Genomic DNA, 24,472 nt, shown 5'->3' with positions numbered 1-24,472 from the left:
TTCTAATAAGGCTATCAACTTAATTGAAACAATTTATGACAAATATGTGTTTTGGCAAGCATCTAATACAAATTTTTATGTAATATAGCCAATATTTACCAACATTAAAACAACACTAAAAAGTATAATAATCACATTTCTTTTATGATTTTATTAATTGGGGAAATATGCATTTCTAGTCCAGTGTGTTAATTATCTACCGCATTCTGTTTTGCCTTATCAATTATAATTAAAACCCAAGGAATAAAAAAATAACCCAAGTGAATCTTATAAAAGCAATTTCTAATAAGCATTTTAAATTCATTTTTAATGATGAAATTCATGGATAATTTTCAATGCATGTTTTAATATATGCACTAACATAAAGATTAAGAGTCATGGCCGGGAGGTTGGCCTAGTGGTAGAGTGCTTGCCTAGCATGCACAAAGACCCAGGTTCGATTCCTCATTACCACATACATAGAAAAAAGCCGAAAATGGTGCTGAGGCTCAAGTGGTAGAGCTCTAGCCTTGAGAAAGTCTAAGGGTAGTCACAAGCCCAGGACTGGCAAAAAAAAAAAGATTAAGAGTCTTGGAGTTGAATGAGGACCTTGCTCTTAATTTATTTCCAATTTTCTGAGCTGTCAGGCTATAGAGGACCAGGTTAATGCTTGGGTATGTCTGTGGCCTGGGTCTAGAGTCCTACATGGTATGTTGATAACCCTGAGAGAGAAGAGGTGACAGGGCAAAGGGAAAGAGTCTGTGAGAGCTCCAATTAGCCAACCTGTATCAATGCTGTGTCTCTGTTTTCTTCCAGAGAGTGATAATTACCTTCCGCAAGGTTTAATATAATTGTCAATCAAATATTATTAGCAGCTTTCAGCTCCCACATGAGTTTCTTACTTTGCACAGCCTATGATACACTGATGTCCCTGGTTTTCATCAATATCTTTCCTTATATAAGCTCTGACATTACCACATGGTATCTGGAATGTAATCTTTCCGTCCATCTTAGTCTACCATTGGCATGGTCAGTTGAGCCATTATAATGTCATCTAAATCATGTGAGTTGGATCATTTTATCTCTGAAATGATTAAGGAAATATTTGACACTGCACTGTTAAATGGTCAAGATTTATTTTCATCTTTGGAAATTATAGAGTTCATTGGCATTAATTATATATATTTAAAATGTAAGTTCTTCAAAAACATAAAATTGCACATGCATATATGTATATAAAATAAAGCTTCTGTGGTGATGGACAGAACTTACTTATGAATAGAAAGTGTTTCTAATTCAAAAAGTTGGGATATGCTGGCTCAATTGAAAGGCAGTGAATGCGAGCTTGGGAAAAGAGGAGCACAGAAAGATGAGAAGACACACTTTCAACAGAATAGACTTTCAGAAGTATCCAAGGGAATAGTCTACATAGAAAAATGGGAAGACTGAGCTCCAAATTCCTCTTGCACATTAGTCTATCCTTATCCTTGTGGGATAAGTTTCAAGATCCCAAGTAAATGCCTAAAAGCAAGAAGAGCACTGAACTCTGCATATACTTTTTTCTACACATACACAATTATCTCATAGTTTAATTTATTAATGAAACAATTTAATTAATGATAAATGCTAAGAATAATTAGCTAGGAATAGCTATATGCTGCAAAAATAGTTGTATAACTGTGGTTCTTCTGTCTTCTTCTTTCAAAATGTCTACTGGCCTTGCTCTGATGATGGTGTGAGATGACACAATGTCATGAGATTGGTGAAGTGATTCTGTAGGCATTATGACATCACATTAGGCTACTATATAAAGGCTACCCTGCCACACAGCTGCTAAGTGACTGGTGATGAGCTAGATAGAGGGCTGACTCATGTCTGGGGTGTGCTGTATAATTTTATCAGGCTACTCAGAATGGCACAAAATTGGAAATGTTTAAGGGGTTTGTTCTTCTAGAGTTTTCTATATGATGTTTTCAGATCTCAGGTAACTGAAACCATGGAAAGAAATACCATGGATAGGAAAGGGTGCTCTAATACTGTTTTTAAATGGGGTAGTACTTTAAAAAAATTGCCACAGAATATTTAGCCTGATGCCAACACAGAAAAATTCTTGAAAAGTCAATGTGTTTACTGTCCGGTGTATAATTTTAGCTTCAAGGAATTGGACAAAACATTGGTATAAATTTCTAGATGTCTGTTTCAATCCATTGTTTGCACTGAGGCTACATATATATCTGATTTTCATCCTTTTCCTGCTTTAAAAGGACTTTTAAAAAATGTGATACATCAATTTAAAATAAAAACAAGTTAAAGAGACCAGTAATACAAGACTATTTTCAAAATTAAGTCTTCTCATCCACGGCCCCCAAAACTGGCCGTGCAAGTGGAAAGATCAGAAATAGATTACTTCCATGTCTGTGAGAACCAGATAACAGTCTAAGATAGAAATAAAAACATTTTTGTACTTTTGCTTTATTAGAACTGGAGATTGTGTTTAAAATGATTTTAGAGAAATTCTACACTTCTAGGAAATAAGACCTTTCTTGTAGAGAAACACTGCAGGTAATGTTCAATTTCTGAAAGTAAACATCTGGTAGGGAAAGTGATGTAAGCTTTATTATAACTTTTGATGAATCAGAAGCAGCTTCTTACATTGAAGACTAGGTGATAGGCACTGGGTACTGGCAATAAAGCCTGGGGCTACTGAGTAACTATTTGAGTCACACACTGTACCGGACTGAGAGGTGACAAGCCCTTTAAAATCCATTAGCAACTCCAACTTGAGAACTCTTCTCATCTTCAGAAAGGAGTCAATGAGTAAAAGAAATCTTATTTCATTTTTTGATATAGGATATATCACTTTTTGTAGGAGACTGCAAAATTTAGAGCCAGTTTGGGAACCAACCACTGATGGTGTTTCTGGGCAGAAAGCACAAAAGAAGAAAGAATGTGAGAAGTCTATAGTCCCTCTTGAAGTGAGTGCAAATCCCCATTAGCTGGAGAAAGGTGACATTGTCTCAATTTTCAGTCTTTCCTATATCTACTTTTCTCTATGCATTCCAAAGGCATGCAAACCCATTGTGTCTGTTGACTTTCAGAGTCAGAGATGTTTCCTCTAGCACCTTGCTCATTGCATTAATTGGACTTTTGATTAGTGAAGACTATGCACAGTCTTCTATGACTGCCCACACCATGCACATAGAAACTGGGTAAAATATTTCTTAAAAGTTCATTACAGCATTTTATCTTGGTATCTGATGTATTGTATATATGTTTTTCTGGTTATTTGAAATAGGATAGGGAAAGGGAGAAAACAAGATGAGGGGCGGGACTCAGAGAGGGAAATGGAGACCAAAACATGAGAAAGGGTATCAATGTTCGTGAAGAAATGCACCTTCTATCTGGTGAATATAATGTAACCCTTCTATTAATTATAATAAAATATATGAAAAAAGTGCATTAACTTATAAAAATATGAAAAAGGCCAAATAAAGTTTAAAATCAAGAGTAGGAGAGTTCCAGGTGCCTGAAACTTAATAGGAATTCTCCAGTGGTAAGAAATTGAATCAGTGCAGTATGTTTGAGAAGTAAGGGTAGGAGTTTTTAAAGGGTACTAAAAAAATCTTTGCTCCCTAGCCTGGCATTAGGAATGAAAGGAAACTGTTCATGCTAAAGTCCAATGGCATTGTTTTGGATTTCCAGTCACCATGGTGCTGGGTCACATGAAATAAGTCATAGTTGTCTTGTGTTTAGGAGATGAATTCAATCAAATGTGCACAAGACCTTGCTAAGGGGCAATGCTACCATAGAGGAGATACTCTCTCCTCTCCTTCCTTCCCTTCTCTACTCTTCCCTTCCCCTCTCTTCTCTTCTCCTTCCTTTTTTTCTCCCTCCCAACCTCCTCCCTCCCCTTTTCCCTCTCTCCTTCCCATCCCTTCCTTCCTACCTCCAGCTTGCAAACATTCTACCTACTGAGCTACACCCCTAGCACTTTCATTTTTATTTTGTTTTTTCAGATTAAATCTCCTTAACTTTTTCCCAGGTTGACCTTGAACTTGAGATCCTCAGGTCTCCATCTCCCTTGTGTCTGGGATTATAGATAACTTCCACTGTGCTCTGCACCTTAATCCATTTTCAATTGGTTACAGTTGGTTCTATTTTCAGTTGATCCCAGCCCTTGAGAAGTGGAGAAAAAAAAATGGGTCAGCTTATTGTAACTTCCCTTTTCAAGAAATCAGCAAGTAGCCTGAGAAACAGGTTAAGGACCAGGTGAGGACTGAAATAAGCAAACATTGAGAGTCTTCTGGAGTGGTTCTCAGAAAGTGTTTTTAGGAAGTTTGGACAGATAGGATTTTCACCGAGGGCGGAGGTTTTTGTTTTAAAATGGCATGGACTTCAGTAGAGTCTCGTTCCAACTTCCATGATTACATGTTCCAATGTCCACAGTTCCATGCAACTTTCAGGTCACAACTTTGCTGGTCCCTGGATGTTTTATTATTTCCATATATTTTTATTGTAATTAATAGAAGGGTTATGTTATATTCACCAGATAGAAGGTGCATCACTTCACATACATTGATTCCCTTTCTCATGTCTTGGTCCCCATTTCCCTCCCCCACTCCCGGATGTTTTAGTAAGCATGTGATGCTAAAGTCAAGTTTCAACTAAGGAGTTAAAAGTTTATTTGTAAATAGTCTTTTTGAGTCTTCTGCTTTTACTCAGTTTTTCTTTCAGGCCTGCAGACTATGACATTAAACTGAAAAGCCCAACTGGTAAGTTATGCTAAGTTAACTTTCTCATTTGCAGCTGTGACCTTCCTCAGAGCACTTCTGGTGAACTGTGTGGGCCATTGGGCCATTGTACGTGGAGGGATAGTTGGCAGTGCCTGGGAGGCATAGCAACCTACCCACCCCATGCCCTTCTCTCTTCTCTAGAAAACACCAATAAAATTAAACCTTAAAAAAACAGAAAGAAATTAACTTTCCTTCAGCTCACTTCTTCCAATCTCAATCCTGGAGCACTTAGTTCAGAACTCAGTTATATTCAAATCCTTTCCAAGACAATATAATATGGAAGAATAAAATAAAGGGCAAGATGTGGAGGTGAAAGAAACAAGGATCTTAGCTCATTTGGCCCACACACAGTAGAGATGGAAAGGCCGATTGTCTAAGTAAAAGATGAAATGGAATCTAGATAGAAGAACTTTTGAAATGAATCACAATCCTCAACTCTCAACTTCCTGAGTAGTTAGCATTACAGGCATGAGCCATGGTCCCCCGCCCATGGTGACATTTTTTTTTTTATTAATGAAGTATCTCTATGTCACTATCTTTGAAAAATCTCTGATGAGCTATGTGGGATGTTACCAGATATTTGGAATGAAAATTTTAGACAAAAGATGACCCTAGAGTTAATTTCATTGGTCAGTTTTCCATGTTTAGTGCTAGAACCTTTGGGGGGGGAAACAACTAGTATTGTATATCAGTGTTATCAGGTTGAAGTAGACAACAGCCATTGTTTGTGCCCATGTAAGAGCACAGGCAGGTGTCCCAGAGTTATCCTGATAGATGTCTGATCTCCTGGATCTCCTGTTAGGAAGGAGACCCAGTCTGGATTGTTAAAGCCAGTGGGTTAGGAGTACACTTGAGGGAAAAATTAGGAGGAACTCCTCTCCATGAGTTCTCAGGCTTATTTAGAAAGACTTCTGACTTCTTGCCAGGGGTGTTGTTGGTAAGTGACCAGTGGTCATCTACAGACATTTCTTCACTGGATAAAACTCATCTCTTACGTAGGGTTTTGTTCTTTTTCTTTCCCAGACTAGTGGAAGGCAACCTTTGTGGCATATGCATTGAAACTCTTCCTCTGGGGCTTTCCTGAACTTTTAATTCATGGCAGAGAATGTTGGCAAGCTCTAACACACTCCTTCACATATTCTTGCATGTAACAAAAGTGCTATTTTTGATGTTCATTCTGGCTCAGAACTTGTGCAGGAAAGAGGACAGTGCTTTCTGTTAGACACATTGACCCCTCTTTCCCTGAAACTGCACATCTCTAGACTTTGGTGAGCCCTGGTCTTCCAGTTTGTTTTTCTGATTTCATTTAGTGCCTACAGTGTGCTTTCTGCAGTGTATCCTAGAACCCATTTCCTCGCTTAATGTCATTTCTCTGCCTTAGCATCAGGAATATGGGCTCTTTTCTTTTTTATGATACATAGTTTACTAAAAATCACTTAGAAAAGACTTACATTAAAATGTTCATTAAAATGGAACAATGCACTTGGCTTATGTACAGGATAAAAAAATAGAATGGATTTGCAGCTGTTCATATTGTGTCGATTAAAATACTCATCTGTTTTGTTTATTTTTTCATCTGTTATTGGAAAGTTGTGTATTATTTAAGTGGAGTAGAATAACATTGGATTAAATTCTGACAACTGTGTGTTGGAAATGTTTGTATCTCTTATCTAAATTCTCATATCTCAGGCCCACATGCTGGAGTCATTGCTTTGTAAGTTGTTACTGATCAAGTTTTATTTTTTTAAATGTCCATACCTAAATTTTGTAGATAGAAAATTCCACATCAAATATATGTGTATGGTTTTTGGTACTCTTTTCTTGTTTCCTTGCAACTGAAAAAGGAAGTCTTTTTTTTTTCAAATGGATAAAAATCACATCATTATATTTTCATGTTCAAAAGATTTTTAAAAGTTGTTAAAAGGCTTTTCCCATTCTCTCCTTTCTCTCATTCTCTATTCTCTCTATACCAGCTGTGGAAAATCAAAATCTAAGATTTAATCTTTCCTTAGGTATATTTCTTTAAGCATCACAAGGCAATGTTTCTACAATCATGTGTCCTCTTATTTGTATTTATAATTAAATGAAAAGCGTGATGACTAGTGCTAATGAATAAAAGTCCACATGTTTATTTATCCAGGTTACAATAATAAAAAATTAAGCTTAAGTGAAAACTGATGACCTAAGTGTAAATGAACATTCTTGTTTTCTCTTGCTACAGAGCCAGGTATATTAATTCACATTTCCAGCAGTGTTTCTTACCATGGTACAAGTAGTTTTTAAAGCAATGATGTTTCATTAGTCAGCTAAGCTCAGATCTTTTTTCTCTGTTCTTGAAAGGGTGGCAGATCAACTGTTTTTTTTTTGAGTTATCTGTGCAGATTTTACCTTTAAAGATGAGAAAAAAATATTTCAAAGACAATTTCAACCCAAGAATTGACATATCTAGTTTTCTACCCGAGACAAACTGAAAACTTGACAAAGCCTTTGTCATCTCCTAGTTATATTTTCAATGGAAAAATTAGAAAATATCAATGAAAGCAATATGGTTTTCATGTGTTACAAACAAAGCATTTATTTGAGAAACATACAAATCTTTTGTTCAGAGCACGAGACTTATTACTGTATATTTGTCTTTTTGAACATGGTGTCACTGTCTCTAAAAAGCAAGAAATGATTACTTTTTGCATCCAGAGTCTCAGATGAACATCATCCTCTTGATTTTCTTCATTTTAATGGATTTTTCAAATAATCATTGGAAAGTGGATCACAGCTGTTAACTGCCAAGATGTAATTTGGTGAAAGAAGCTGTTAGCTTTCATCGTGTAATCAGAGCTGACAGTCTATGGAACATGAAGGTCTCATGTTTGCCATTCAGTACTAATAGGAATCACCAACAGAGTTCAAACATCCATTTAATACGGGAGGGAGGCCATCTGGAGGACTATTCAAGACCAGCTTCCCAGAGGGTAAGAGAGTCCTGTCTATGAACCCCTTTCCCTGCTCATGCATGGAAGTATCTTTGCTATATCAAAACAAAGAGAAATACTGTATTGACTCTTTCCATTGTTTTTGGAAGTATCTGAAAATGAAGCATCATAGAATGATTGTAATATTTCCACTTGGGAAAAACCAGGGTGAGTGTACTCTTTTTTGTCACTGTATAGTGCCAAAACTTGGAGTATGGAATTATGACAGGCATAGCATAGAAGCAGGTATTGAAGTACTTTGGAATCAAACAGTTCTGAGTTAATCTAGGGTCAGCAGATAACTAGCTGTATGGTCTTCTTATAAGTTATTTAACTTCCTATAAAATAGGAATGGATTAAGAATCATTTTTAGCCAGGTACTGCTGGCTCATGTCTATAATCTTACTCAGGAGGCTGAGTTCTGAGGATCATGGTTCAAAGCCAGTGAGAAAAAGCTGTGAGACTCTTATTTCCAATTAAGCACCAAAAGGCTGAAAGTGGTGCTGTGGCTTAAGTGGTAGCTTGGTAGCTTTGAGCAAAACGAAATTCAGGAACACTGCCCAGGCCCTGAGTCCTAGGACCAGCACTTAAAAAAGAAAAAGAGTTATTTTATATTGTGAAGCAAAAATGAAAACAATGTATGCTTGCTTTTTAGCACTGATGTTTAACATGTAGCAAGCTTTCAACATGATAAAATGATATTAACAATAGTGAAAAACTACTGGTGACAGGAAGGACTATTAAAATGTTGGACTGTGGTTTTAGGGGACAGCAAGCTTTATTTTGTCCAAGGTACTAAGATAAAGTACTGGTTCAAACTCATGAAATTTTGAGTGGGAAATTTGGCAGTGAATTCTTAAAACTTGTTTTTTATACCCTTCTTTCTATCTCTGTGATAATATATGCTAAGACAGAAAATGAGTATTATTTGTAAGGACTAAAATACTGTCAGGGATGGGACAGGGAAAGAATCACAAGGACTGAAATCCTCACCTGATGAGAGGGAATATATTTAATTATATTATTACTATTTATTTTCAACCTTTAATTCTTCAAAGTGGTAATTCCAAGAAAAAAGAGAAATAGTGACAAACAAGGAAATAATAAATTTTGGCTATAGATTTTGTGTCCTAGATGCTTCCAATGTCGTGTAACAATTTAAAAATCCATTTATGGCAAATATAATTTGGAATATAGCTTTTAATAGCCTTGATGTAGTGCTGTCAAGAACACACACACACACACACACACACACACACACACACACACACACACACACATTGAACAGGCAGTATGACCTGTCAGGTGGCTGTTCTCAGGTCAAGGCCTTTCCTACACTTGGCCTCTTGGAGGCTGGTCCATTGTCCAGTAGCCTCTGTCTCCCACGAAAGCTTGAAGACATGGAGAGTTGGAGACCCCAGGCAGATCTGAACCAGACTGTATTTACATACGATCTCCATGGTTTTGCACACAGAATAGTTTGGGGATCTCAGTCCTCAGATCGAGAAGCTGGCTCCTTAGGGATAGATGTATACTGAGAGCTCTTTTCAAAATAATCTTCCCCTATTCCAGAGTTCTTTCCATTTTCTTCCCTTCTTTAAATGTTTCTCTTCTGCTTTACCATGTTATCCTCGTTCATTTTTAACATGCTGATGAATAATTCGAAATCATCAAATAACTTCCAATCATGATTAGTCATGAGTTTTTCATCAGTAAGACATAAGATAAAGGTTTTATGACTGATAAATCATTGTTGGTAGGTCTAGCTATCTTTACATGGCGCACTGTTGAGGCTGGGGCCACGTGCCTAAGGACACACCTGTGCTGTCTGTCCACTGGGAATTTTAGATACATAAGCTGCAGGTTCTTTTGTTGTATAAAGTTAGGAATCCAAAGCCTGAGGACCCAACGTTCGAAGGAATCTGGCTAAGAATTCTGCCAACACAGCATTTCTTTGTTTCACAAGTGAGGGCACTCCTACAATATAGCTTTCTGAATGCAGAACTTAAGTTATACCTTCTTGCTTATCAATAAGTAACGTGATCTGCATTCTTCCTTTATAGCCATTTATTTTTATTTCCTCATGATACATCGGGTGTTATGGTTTTTATATATCATCCCAGAGAACCTGCCTTGTTCCCATCAGCTTGTTGGCAGAGGGTGGGGCAGGTCTTGTGTATTTTTTTTCTTTGCACAGGTAGGGAGTTAATAAATATATTATTTTCCCAAACCACTTTCTAATTGCACAAATAAAATAGTATTCTCTTTTAAAAATATAATTTTGTTGTTTGAAAGGTGTTGTACAGAGGAGTTTCCATTTCATAAGTCAGGTAATGAGTACATTTCTTTCTCTTTTTTTTGATGATGTCACCCTGCCTTTGCTTTCCCCCAGTTTTCCCATCCTATCCATATCCATACGTTACAGAGATCATTTTCCACATAGTGTACACTGAATAGCTCAGTGCCCTTGTCCACCCTCCCTCCCTCCCTTTCTGTATCTTCAGTGCCCCCCAAAGAAAAATATCCAGTGCAAAAACAAACACCATCACTACCACCAAATAATATTCTCTTAATAGTTCTTTATTTACTTTTTTAATGTAACGGTGATGTGCAGAGGACTTACAGTTATATAACTAAGGACCTGAGTACACTGTTACCCACCTCCTTTTCTCCTTCTATTCCTCCCCCCAACTCCCCTCTCCTCCAAGCTGTAAAGTTCATTTCCAACCTAGTGTCTTGTATCACTGTTGCATCCGTTCACTCTTTGTCCTTTGTCTCACCATTTCTAATTCCCTTTCCCATCCCCAAATCAGATAAATTGACATACAATACAAAGGGTATTGAAATAAAAAGTAGTGATAACAGGAGGTAAACCAAAGAGGAAAAAAGTGAAAGCAAAAAGAAATAATTGTATACAGTACACTAAAAAAATCCCCAGAGCCTCTTGTTCTGGAGAAAAACAAACATGAATTGTGCTTTCTCATTAATCATTATGCTGTGAGCATGTGGCCTTATATTCAGCATTGAATCCCAATTTTTACTTAACCCTTGAATCTTTAGGTATTTGCTACATTTTATTTCTGTAAATTATTCTGTAATGAATAAAAATTAGGAGGATAAACTTCATTTGGTATTACATTGGGAAAATGAATTCTAGAACATATGATTTATGTACTATGCATTGTTGTATTATTAGAGCTATTGAAATATTCAGTAATGGTTTCTTTAAATAATCACCTAGCAAAATTGTTCTCTTGTAATAGTTACAGAGTTTTATTGCAAGAATGAGGAAAACAAATTCCCTCTCTTCTTGATTATGACACTTTTATTAACAGTTTCTAAAGTTATCTGACATCTTTAATTGCTTAGATTTCCCATATGTGAAATATATACAAGATTTAAATCTTCATTATGAGCTAATGAAGAAATATAACAAGTGCATTAACAATCATAGAACAGAAAGAGAATAATCAATGGTTTGAAAAGTAGGAAAATGAACTTTTTGAATTATGTTCCTGAAGAAAAAGACTCTTGAGTTTTGCTTTTTGAGTTTTGCCAACTCTGTCTTCCCAGTTGGGAACTCCCTTGATCCTAAGGGCTGCTTAAGAAGCCATTGTGCCTGTATAAAAAATCAGTTGTGATAGAGCGTCTCTTCAAAGACAGAGGAAAACACTGTGGAAAGCTTGGATTCATCATGAAAGAGGCTTGCTGTACCAAAGTCAGGAGCTGGAAGAGAAGGTTGCTCATAGAATGGGGAGTAAGTCCGTGTTCCCCCCTCACATGGGGGAGCTCCCTTGAACCTCTCTTTTCTGTAATCTCATACTGTTTCCTGCTAAAAAGCAGTAATGACAACACGAAATGTTGTAGCCAGGATGATGGTGAAATACTATAGACTTTTCTTCATGACAGCATTTTCTTTTGGGATTATAGTAATGACATGAACACATTCCACCATCTTTACTAACATTTTATCCTCCCATCTTCTTCTTCATCATCATCATCATCATCATCATCATCATCATCATCATCATCATCATCACTGTCGTCATCATCATTTTGTGTGTGTGTGTTTGTGGAGTTGTGAGAGAATTCTGTGTGTAGTATTGTCAATTGATATTTACATGTTGATCTTGGAAAAGGACATCAGTTATTTTCCTAGAATGTTTTTCCAGTTGCTTCTGCAGGGAGGAACTAAGATATCTGATAGAATCAGGCTGGAAAGCTACAAACTTGAACCACCCATGATTTCAACAGTTTGCATTTGTGAGTTTTAGTCAACTATTCTAAAATGGGCTGGAAAGCAGGCATCTCTTGAATCTTGAACCAAGGAATTTAGTCAAACAACTTAGTATGGTCAAACTGTATTTGAATTAGAGTGCCAAAAAAGAAGAGGGAAATGGAAAGGAAAAGCATGTAAGTAAATTGCCTGAAAGGTCTCCCCAGTACTTGACTGGGGGATATTTCTGTGAGACATGGAGTACCTGGCTTTGATAACACTGTGGTGATGTTCCTGGGAATTTTTTTTTCCTTTAGATTCCAACATCTGCCCTCTATGAAATTGATCTTTGTGTTTTCCTTGCTGATTATCCCTTGATTTCCTTTCACTTTGAACAAATATCAATCTGTTTCTCCAGAGATGAAGGGACTAAAAGAGAATAGGGTGCCCACTGCTGGATGGAAATGGTTGCCAGTGGCTTACATGGTGAAGGACTCTGGGTCCACAGTGAAAGTAGGAATCAGAGTCAGAAGATCCCCAAAAGGGATCATGACTTACAAAACATTCCCTCTATATTTACAAAGAATGGTAAGTTATCCGAAAAGAGAGGTCAAGGACAGAGCAGGGAGAGTGAAAGAGGCTGTTTACAAACCTTTTAACCCTTGTGCACCTATCATGAAAAAATAGTCATTTCTCATACTGTCTCATGTGTAAGTCTAGTAAAATCACTTTCAGCCATGTCTCTAACCTAAATCCTACTGCACATATTTTTCAATGAGCTTGCTTCAATTGTGTGCTGCTGGGATCCTATTTGGTTACAAAGGAATATTGGTGAGTTCCTGGAAGAATGGGAAATGTAGGTAATTAGGTTTTCTAAAGCATCGTTTGAGTGTGACCTTGAGACAATTCCACATTATAGCACCATTTATGATGGGCAATACAAAACACTTCTCCAGTGCCCATGTGATGTATAGCTCCTAGATCAGCTAAGTTCAGACTGCCTTTCTGGTCCATCTGCTTCTGAGCCCATTTTGCCAACAATGTCTCTCTCTGTTTTCCCTTTCATTTGTTTTCCTCTCTACCTCATTACCAAGCTGCAGAGGGCTGGATGCTAAAGTACTTTTATTCAAACCCCAAGTCACTCTAATATTGAACTGTGGTGAATTTTCCTAGTCATTTGCTTCACTTGCGAATGAGTCTAAAGGATGATGGAGCGTGTCTTAGAGAAACATTTGAAATGACTTGGGAATGGTGAATCTAAAGGGCATTTCAGATGGGGTTCAATGGGGGAAGGAACAATGATTCTGTCCAGGAGATATTTTGGAGGATTTGAATTCTTGTGGATTTATTTATTTATTTATTTTACTGGAGAAGTTTTCTCAGAAAGTTGTTTTGGGGATTTCTGTGCTAACTATGCATTTCTTAGTTGTTTAATATTTCTTCATGATTTGTATTTTTTTCCCCAGGAACCATGAATGGATGCTTAGTTTCTCTGTTTTGTAGTGAATGGCTTGAACCGTCAGGTAGGCCAGAACATGTGACAAATCCAGAGATGGACTTTCTTGACAACAGTGGTGGCACAGGGGAGACTGGTCTTGTCATCAGAGTGTGCCACTGGGTTAATTTTTCTACTTTCCTTGGCATCAGTTTTCTAATTTGCAAATGGAAATAGCCTTGCCCTCTTAATCTCCTTAGATTTTTGTAAAGGTCAAATGAAATATTAGATCACTTGGCTAAATTTCTAGCCCTAGAGGAATGTTAGAAGTCATTATATCTAACCACGAGGATGAAGAGAAATAAGAGAAAATGTTGTTAATTCATAAAAAGTGTCATATTTGGATCTGTTTTCATTGCTTTGGTCTTGTTTGATTTTTTGAATGTATTGTAAATGTCACCTATGGAAATAACCCTTTTCTGACTTCTAGAAGGTCAGCATTGATGAGGTGTGGTTTAAAAAGGGCCTGATAAATTTCTTTGTCTTGGAAGCTAGCTGATGGCTTCCATTGTTCTGGGCCACCTCTACCCAGGCACTAAAGTCCACAGGGATACTCTACAAATATGAATTGTGGATCTGAGTTTGTCTCTCTAGGATGCTCTCATGTGAAATTGCTTCAGGTAACCTATTTGAAGTCAATGATAACACAGGGACTCTGGGCTTTCAACCATTCTAATGGAGCAATTTTAAGTGTCTACAAAGGAGTTTTGTTCCTTTCCATAGCATTGCCAATTCCATGAGCTTTGTAGATTCAACTTGTGATTGCTTTTGATAGTGTGAGACAAAAATCAAAGGACTTATTGATGTTTTTCATAGACATTGCCACAGGGGAAGCATTTTTAAAGTTTAGCAGATATTAATTGAGCATATGCAGTGTGCCAGAACCATCACTTTGCACTGGGGGAGAGAGATGCCTGAAGAAGCAATCTCTTTACTCCAGAAGCTCATCATTTAGTTGTATCTAAGGCACCTATAATTAAGACAAATCATAGGCCAGACCAGGTGAAAAGGGGTATGCTGGAAGAGAATCTGTTAAGGAAAAAGCTTTTACAAGACACATGTTCTCTTAGGGTTCCTACAAAAGGTCTCTTCTTCATGCATACACTTTGACTACATATAACTGTCCCCTTAGGTCATAATGATTTCATTTAAGCAGATTATTATGTTACTTTCCAGTATGCTCAGACCATGTGCTGGTGCTTCATACATCACTGTGAAATCGTGGGCCAGGGCCCACAATTTATTTTTTTGTGTATTGAGCTGGTTATCAAGTTGGTATACACAAATGGTTTTTCTTCTTTTTAAAGGCTACTATAAAAGTAACAAGTACCTGCCTTCAGGTAACAAGTATTTCTTTCTAAATATCTGTTACAATACAGACAATATCTTTAACATGATAGGGAAGGGATTGTTGTGATCATTGGTTTATATTCCAGGGATTGAAGTCCATCCATACCTTTGTTTCTTATTTCCTTTGGAGTCACTTCTGTGATAGCTCTATTAGCTGTGGAACTCTTGGATCAGATGGTGTCTTTGAAATTGTGAGATCTGAAAGCAAGAAAGTTCTTATGATGCTCAACCCATAGCTTAGGAATTCTCTTCTGTACTTGCCAAGAAAATTTCAAAACTTTTTTTTAATAGCCAGCTCTTCAAATGACAGGCAATATGACTGCTTTTCTTGATGCTTTGCATTTCACAATGTATTTCTTTTAAACAGCTTTAAGATGTGAATTCTTCGATACTTGATGTATTATTCAGAAAAAAATTCATTTGAAGGTGCATCAGACCTTACCACATGAGTCTCTTTTTCATGTTTCCTTTGTGTTAGTTCACTCAATATTTGGGCTTTAGAGTAGAGAACTCTTGGTGATGTGCTTATACATTTGGTAAAAAAACAAAACAAAACAAAACACATTATTTTAAGAACCACTTAAGAAAGGAGGAGGCCTTCTTGTCTTCCTTTGTAGCCTTCACTCAAAGAAGTTAACTAATTGAGCCAACATGGGACTCGGTCACGTGAACTGACAGCTCTTTTGACACCTTCTCACTACTCCCTAATTCTTGTATCTCCTAACCAGCACAATACAGGCTGCAATGAGGTGATGCCACAACGATCTCCATTACTGGCTAGCTGCTTATATTCTCTAAAGACTTTATGGCATTTTATAGAAATCTATAGAAATTACTTCCTAATCTATGAAAATTATACTCACTGATAAGCTCAGAAATTTGGAATCCTCTTTCATGTTCTCTTTTGTAAATACAACTAACAACTACTAGGAAGTTCAGAAAGTGATCACATCCTTTAACACAAATTCCTTAAAAAATGACTGAACAGACAGGTGAAAGGGTATCAATGTATGTGAACTAATGCACCTTCTATATGGCAAACATCATTAATTAATTACAATAAAAAATGACTGAACAGGCAGACAGTGAAGACTGTGCCTCATGGCTAATAGTACTCTGAACTTCAACTCGAGCAATTTTCACAGTGTGTTTTGATATGGGCCACTATATAGGTGACCCTCTTGACCTTGGCTGTTAGCTTGCAGAATGATGCATCTAGAAGAGTACTAAGAAAAAGTGGCCTCTGCACTGGCCCTTTGCCTGGAAGCATAACGTGAGGGTTATGTTGGCAAATCAAAGCAGTCAATAGGAGGTCAGAAACTCTGCTTCAGTGTGCATGAGGTGAAGTAAATGGGAACAGCCACCACGATGCTTACATTAGATGCAGCTCCTACAAGGTGACTTCCTTCCTGACAAAGAAAAACTGTTAGAAGCTAGTTCTTTTCCTTTCAAAAAATTTGTCTGCCACCCACTCAGATCTCTGCTTCTTATAATAATGTGTTCAGGATGAGAAATGTAGATTGACTTTTTGTACCTTAAGCTTATCCTCTTGTCTTCCAAGCAAGCCTATAGAAAATTGAAATTGTGTCACCGTACACTGAATAAAAAAGTGTAGTTCTTTAATAAAAATCTTTAGAACAGGATTATATAAAATGTTTTAGCTAAGTTTTGACTTGATTCCTAAGGTTTCACTAGTGTAAGTAGAGTATACACAGGTTAAGTTGGAGAGAGGGAGTGAGAGAAGGGAGAAAGAAAGAGGAAAGAAAAGAGGAAAGAAAAGATTGAGAGATGCTGGTATGCTTGGGAGTCTTGGAAACATAGCATGATTCAGTTTGATAATGTGTTCATTTGTTGTAGAAGATATTGGGGAAGAAGTTGAACTTTGGCTTTGTCCTTACTACTTTGTCAGCTTGGATAAGTCACTTGAATGTTTTAGAACTGGAATTTTTTCATCATCTATCAAAAGCAGGCTTGAATTTGAGGAAGTCTCACCTTCCTTTTATCATCTATCAAAAGCAGGATTGAATTTGATGAAGTCTCACCTTCCTTTCAACCCCAAACTCTTAACATGTTATGACTATTTGAAAGTGGAAAGACAAGAGACACAGTCTCATGGCTGGAATGTGCCTGTGAGTCAGGCTGAATACTCATGTGCTTCCTTATTTGCTGTTCAAACTAGGGAATGTTCACTTCTCTAATGGTCTATTGTCCCATCTTTCCTAGTATTTCTTTGGGACTGGTTGGAAGGTCATGAAAAAAATACACTAGGGAGCTAATATGATCTCTGATACAGAGTAGGTAAATGATTAGTTATCATTATTTGCATTGTGATTGCGTTTCTTGCTCTTTCAGCTTGCCCCTGAGAAGCAGGTAAACTGAGCTTCCAGCACTTGGTTGCTTGTGAACTCAGTGTTGTCAGGACCTCTGCCTCCAGTAACTTCGATGAGTGATATATGAAGAGCCTCTTTGAAATAGAAGAAACTGACCTGGATGTTTTATTTTATATTGTTATTCTTGGTTCCTTAAGAAGATGCTCCGAAGTCCTTGTGTCTGTCTGCCCTGTTTTTCTTCAGCTGTCACAAAGATCAACTCAAGAATCAGTTCCTAAAGCCAACTTATGTGATTTTAAAATAAAGAAAAACACTAAACAGTAGCTCCATTTCTCATAATACCCAAGTTTCATTTTGGATACTTCATTATAATTCTTTGATTTTATTTCACATTAGCAACTAGTCAATTTGGTGTGCTCTATGCTACGCTTATTGCTCTTATACAATGTACATACTCTTCCTTTGATCCTCACACTCTCTCAGGTATTTTTTTTGCCAGTCCTGGGCTTGAACTCAGGGCCTGAGCATTGTCCTTGGACTTTCTCAAGGCTAGAGCTCTACCACTTGAGCCTCAGCACCATTTCCAGCTTTTTTCTATGCATGTGGTACCAAGGAATCGAACCCGGGTCTTTGTGCATGCCTGGCAAGCACTCTACCACTAGGCCAAACTCCCGACCCATCTCTCAGGTATTTTTGGTACTGCCTCTGGATGAGGAAATCAAGGCCTGGAATTATTCAGAGTGCAAATATTATGCAGCATAGAAGCTGGATGAAAGCCATGACTGTTTCAAAAATTTGGATTGTTCCCACTAAGATACGCTATTCACAGAAAATCAACCACCGGAAAGTTTCCCATGTCTTTATTAAATCCTACATTAAATTTAACTAAAAGATAACAAAAAAATTGAATGGTTTTTGCCTCAGCATTGATATTGCAGCTGGAATTTTTTGTCAAAACAACTTGCTTTATAGATGAAAGAGTAATATTTTAAGTATCAAACAGTAAATGAGAGGCTGAATAAAGATCCACTTTGGACTCTGAGCTTTTCATCCCTAATCTCCAAGCTACCCAATTTCTAAATTTCTTTGAGATCTAAAAGCATATTTAGTCGTGAAATGAAAATAGAGATTAAAAAAACTGACAATGATGTCAGAGATTTGGACTTCAAATTGCTTTTATTCCACCTCAGCTTCTTTACGAAAAAATGTAGGTTTCACTGTTTAATTCATTACCATATACATGTGTTTTTAATGTTAATCAATTTTTTTATGGCTCTCCACAAATCTTATAAAGCCTGCCTGGAAAAGTAAGATACAATTTAGCTGAAGTTAATGGGCATCTTTTGAGCTCAGCATTCATATAAAAAAGGCTATAATCATGAATATGATTAAATGTATTTAGGAAGAGAAAGATGGCAGATGTGACATTTTCTGTGCCAATTAATAGAAGAGATTAATCAGTGCTAACCCTTGTAAACAGCAGTACCTAGAACCCAAAATATCAGAAAAATCCCAATGAATTACAAAATACAGCGCACTGCCCTTTGAAATATTTCTGAACTATGTACTATATTACATGTATTTTCCAAATAGGACTCTGCCTTTCCACATACATACCATCGGACAAAGTCAACATCTTATAAATCAGAGATTTGAGAACATTTATTGGGTGCAGGGTATCACTTAGGTTCCCATTGCAGTAATGCAGCACAATAAATACCCCTCTCTATCACTGGCTTCAAATAATTATAGTTTACCTGTTCATTGCTAGGTTAGCTTGTATGATCAGGCTAAGGCTAAGGGTTCAATTCATCTTCCTATAGAAGCTGGCATAAACTGAAAGAGGCAACTAGAAAAATGCAAGGATTATAGTTAAGTATCAACACAATTCCACATCCACCCACATTCTGTTAGTGAAAGCAAGCCCCACAGACAAGTCCAGTATCATTGGCGCAATGGAGCATTTTCTGTAGTTCGCCCCATAGTGAATCCTGACAAAGATAGGGAGATTCAAAGGATAAACATGCAAATAATACAATCTATCATTTGTAATAGCTAAGTGTTGAGCTCCCTAAAAAAAAAAACCCACAAAAGGAGAGCCACAAACTGAGCTCAGAGGGATGTGTTTATCAGAGTGATTTCTAGCCATACTGGGACTGGGCTACTGCTTGTTTAGTACTCTGACAATCCCAGGGAAGAGGGAAATAGGAGAGAGAAGGATGGGATGTATTCAGTGAGAAAAACTTAACTGATTAAGAGTCTTACGTTCATATTAGCAGAGAGATATTAAGGTGCGCTACAATCGTAAGTCATCTCAGAAATCTGGTGATTGTTCTTGGGTTTGATGCTACTATTCTTAGTGGCATATGTTTCTTTGTGCACATGTGCATGTGTGTGTGTGTGTGTGTGTGTGTGTGTGTGTGTGTTTCATAATACTGGGTGAAGTCTTTGTAAAAGGAGATGAAGACAGAGTCCTTACTTTCACGCCACTGAAAGACTATTGGAGTGTTAGTGAACAAACAGGTCATTATTAAGGTGCCTTCTACATGTGACGATGATAGTGAACATAAAATCCTTCAGCAGTCCCAGGAAATATGTCATTCATATCTGGAAATGTAGGAAAGTCTTTTAGGCGAACAGAATCTAGAAGTAGCAATAGTGACGAAAGAATCTATACCATATTCTGAACGGATGAGTGGGGTAAAGGAGCAGCTTGCACTTGAGAAAGAAATAATATATCTGGTGACCTTTTGGTTAAGGTTTGGAGGTGGCAAAATTCTTGAACAAAAATTTTCCCACTGTAGTAGTAAATCCAGTGAGCTAGTGGAATGATCTCATAAGAATGCGAATCTAGGCCGGGCTCAATGGCTCATGCCTATAATCCTAACTACTCAGGAGGCTGAGATCAGAGGATCGAAGCTCAAAGCCCAACCCAGGCACTAAAGACTGTGAGACTCTTATCTCCAATGAATCACTAGAAAAGGGGAAGAGGGTTGTGGCTCAAGGGGTAGGGCAGTAGCCTTGAGCTGAACAGCTCAGGGACAACACCCAGGCTCAGAGTTCAAGCCCCATGACCAAAAAAAAAAATGTGATCTGGAATGATCTAGAAGAATGGGAAGGTAAGTGTGGATGAAGTCCTTGAATGATTCAAAATTTGACTATTTCTCTCTGAAGTGGATAGTGGGAAGGTTTTGGTTGCTCTGTAAAGATGAGCAGATCAATTGCATAGAAATAGGCACTCTAATTTTGTTCTTTCCAAACCTTTATCATACTCTTCAATCAAGAATATTTCTAATTGTCTACCACTTGCGCAAAATCCTGTGAAATTTATAGATCCACTGAATATTATCTCTTTGGTGGAATGAATCACATTCAGACTACATTCACCACTTCTCAAAAATGCTATTTAGATTTATTTACTATTTCAGTGGTAAAGATTTTTAAAATTAAGTAACTTTCTTATTAAGGTATGCCCTTGGGTCTTTGGGCATTTTTTATACTTTCAAAAGACAAGGGAAGATATTGTGTATTGCTTTTATCACAGAGTTTTGAACATGTGAATGTAAAGGTTTTTAAGGAATAAATGTGAGAAAAGAGATGACAAAAATACTTAGCAAAGAAGTAGTGCGTGATATTAGAATTTAAGGGAGGAAATCTGTTATAACATAGCCTTAAATATGTCTTTCTTCCAACATAAGAAGAAATTTTGTGAATCCTGAACTCTCGAATTTAAAACCTTATTGTATTTAGATGAACTACTTTTATTGACAATGAGGTTACTTTTCCTTCCTTCTGAAGTGTGAGGAGTTATGACTTCTAATCCAAAATAATGTAAGTTTTGTGGTTTTAATGCTTTTCAGTTCCTTGGTTACAAGTGTAGTGAGTGCTTTTTCATATATTTGTTGGAAATCTTTTTTTCATATATTTTTATTGTAATTAATAGAATACATTATATTCACCAGATAGAAGGTGCATTAACTCACATACATTGATACCCTTTCTCATGTCTTGGTCCCCATTTCCCTCCCCCCCACTCCCACTCCTCATCTTGTTTTCCCCCCTTCCCTATCCAATTTCAAATAACTAAATACAAATATATCCAATATATCAGATAACAAAGTAAGATACTGTAACAATATGAGATAACCAAGGGATAGCAAAAGAGATGAGAGATAACATAGTACATTAAGGACAACAATCATTCACTATATGGCTTTTGTTTCTATATCCTAGAGGTCCTTTCATTTAGCGTCCTACTATATGGCCTTATGTATCTAGGTTTTGCTCTATTGCAAATCTCTGCTACGAGAGCCCAAGGTTTCTACTGAGTATGACAAATGAGGGAAACCATTGAGCCTATCTTCCTTCGAGTCTGGCTTACTTCACTTAATATGATTTTTTCTAAGTCTTTCCATTTCCTAACAAATGGGGCGATGTCATTCTTTCTGACAGCAGTACAGAATTCCACTGTGTACAAATACCACATCTTGTTGATCCACTCATCAACTGAGGGACATCTGGGTTGGTTCCATATCTTTGCTATGGTAAATAGTGCTGGAAATCTTTAAACTAAATGAAATTCAGGTAACAGGTTAAACAAAAAGAAAAGAAAAAAATGCAGATGAATCTACATTAAGTTGAAAAGAGATAATTAAAATGTACAGCCACCAGATGCTTGATGAAAAGTGACATTTAATGTCTGTGGACAGGTTTTAGGATATTTACCATACTGAAGCAACAGACATGTTAATATTTAATGTCATCTCTACTAGCACATTTTCAAAATATGGAACCAAAATTTCAGGATTTCTTGTATTATTGCCTCATTTTATCAATGAAGAAACACAACAGCTTTATCAAACTCAGAGAGAGCTATCCCAGGGTCCCAGATCCTCAGTCCAATGCTTTGATATACAAATAATATAATTTTCTTTAATATAAACAGTTGGATGAGATTCATCTAACCTCAGATATCTACTAACATTCATCAAATTCTTGTGGAGCCTTTTGACCAATTGCTTTTACACACATACCCCAGTGTCCTTGTGTATATAAAAATCAGCATACCACTTGCTTTCTGATCATCTCTAAAAAGCATCATAAAGATGAATGAGAAAATATTAACCACTTAGTTTTGTATTCCTGATCTGGAAAATAGAATATATGCTGAATCAGATGATATCTAACATCATTTCCATATTGAAGAGACCTACAAATATTCCATGAAACAAAAAAGTCCTTCCTGTTACTTTTCCTTGTGGACCTTCCAACTTAGCACGTTGGGATTGGCTACCTCGTCTTCTAACACAGGTTGGTGTAGGTACAACTGCTATGTGTATTCCCTTCATCGTCTCTACAAACTTCTTGTATTTCCTTACAATGGATGTGACTCTTCCTCTATTGGAATGAGTTCTGTGCTTAGCTTTTTCTTTGTAACACAAGTGCCTAACAGCACTTGTGAAACTGAGTGGGATCAAAATCAATATTGATTAAATCAAAGAAAAGCCTAAGATTCTCCCAATTTCTTAAGGCTGCTGTTGCTAATGGGTAGATGGAAGTGGTTAGAGTGCTTGAGGTCCTGGATTGTTAAGATAAATTTTAATTGTTGGACAGTCTCTAACCCAATTTATACTTAGGTGGAAATGGAGGATCAAAAGAAGAAAGGGCTATTGTTAGGGGCCAATGCTTGTGTTAGGAGCACTCAGGAAGCAGCAGCAGGAGGATTATGAGTTCAAGGATAGGCTAGGATACATAGTGAGTGAGTGAGTGAGTGAGTGAGTGAGTGAGAGAGAGAATAAAGGGAGGAGGAGGAGGAGGAGGAAGAGGAGGAACACTTACAATTTTTAAGTTGTCTAGAGGACAGGTGTTTATGTCTGAATTTACATTTCAAGAATAAAACCCATTTCTCTTAAGTTTTTTTATAACAAAAGTAAAAACAGCTAGATTCATCAAAGATTAAACAAAACTTTATTCCTGTGAATCATGAAAGGATGTCAAATCAACTTCTTCCCTCCAGGAGGCATTCAGTACTAAAATAAAATCATTCCCTTAAAGCACAGCTCTAAAATGACCACAGCCACCTAAAATAGACCACAGCTGGGTATAAGCTGCCATCTTTATATGAACTATCAATCTAATATGCTGCTTCTGTTGATAGCAGATATTCACTATGTTAAATCTACAGTTGTTTGCATTCCCTTGCTGCTTTTATAATTCCTTAAGAATTTCCATTTATTTTCCATTTAGGAAACACTTTTTTCTTTTAAAGCATGGATTTTTTTTACTAATTTCTCTTCACTAACTTTTGTTTGAATAAAATAATAACTTGATGTCTTCTGATCCTGATAATTTTTTGGTTCAGATTATGGCAGCTTGCCAAATGAATTTTGAATGTAAAGTAAAAAAGGAAATGACTTTTGGTTTTCTTTTTCTAGGTAGAACTGACAGTCTACTTTTGCCACAAAGCAGCAATTGAAGATGGATCATCAGCTCTCTACAGGCCTTTTTAAGATTATGGGAGGCTAATATCATTTAGAAGGGAAATGAGGCAGGATAAAGGAGGAATCAGGGATATTATTATTGTTATAATTATTATTATTATTTTGCCAGTCCTGGGCTTGAGCTCAGGATCTGAGCTCTGTCCTTGGACTTTCTCAAGGCTAGAGCTCTACCACTGGAGCCTCAGCACCACTTCCAGCTTTTTTCTATGTATGTGGTACCAAGGAGTCGAACCCGGGTCTTCATACATTCTAGGCAAGCACTCTACCACTAGACTAAACTCCCGGTCACTCAGGGATATTATTTTAAGTGACATCAAAAAGGCCAACTCAGAAGGAAAAACTAAGAAGTGAACTAAAAAAAGCATTCAAGGTTCCTTATCAGGGCACCTCCTTTTAGATGTTAAGTTATGGGAGACATAGCAGACTATCAAAATCTGCCTACTTCGATATTTAAGAAGGGATATCTAAATCTGTTTTCTCTATTGAAATGGTACAAATCTGGTAACTCTTCAAAAATGGATAGAGACAGAAAGAATGCAAGACATGTGAAATAAAAGTCTTAGAGATTACCTGGGAAGCTGTTACAGGAAAATCTTTCCTGTAATCCCTGAGGACTGAGGTTCTAGGCCAGCTCTGGAAACCTAGGAAACTCCTTGAGACTCAACTCCAGTGAATGACCAAAAAGCTTGTAGCTCATGTGGTAGAGTGCTAGCCTTGAGTACAAAAGCTCAGAGACAATGCCTAGGTCCTGAGTTCAAGTTCAGGACAAATGCAAAACAAAAGACGATTCATGCAATCTTTTGTGTTGGCCTTACCTGCCCCCAAAGTATAAAAGTTAGA

The 24,472-nt window shown here is 37.0% G+C and overlaps 1 long non-coding RNA gene across 5 annotated transcripts; it reads left to right on the top strand.

Moving 5' to 3' along the window:
* Nucleotides 1–1,820: 1,820 nt before the first annotated feature.
* Nucleotides 1,821–17,455, top strand: LOC150049875 (uncharacterized). 5 transcript variants are annotated; one of them, XR_016538833.1, is made up of 5 exons: nt 1,821–1,963; nt 2,830–2,928; nt 4,714–4,751; nt 11,315–11,498; nt 17,155–17,455. It is a non-coding gene; the product is annotated as an uncharacterized LOC150049875 (long non-coding RNA). The 5 variants fall into 5 exon arrangements; XR_016538834.1 differs by having other exon boundaries at nt 4,702–4,751; XR_016538832.1 differs by having other exon boundaries at nt 2,830–2,954.
* The last annotated feature ends 7,017 nt before the right edge of the window (nt 17,456–24,472 follow it).

Source organism: Megascapheus bottae, chromosome 19 (assembly GCF_031878675.1).
Source record: "Megascapheus bottae isolate mThoBot1 chromosome 19, mThoBot2.hap1, whole genome shotgun sequence".
Lineage (NCBI taxonomy): Eukaryota > Metazoa > Chordata > Mammalia > Rodentia > Geomyidae > Megascapheus > Megascapheus bottae.
The sequence above is the reverse complement of the archived record's forward strand: the minus strand, read 5'-3'. Positions and strand labels throughout refer to the sequence as shown.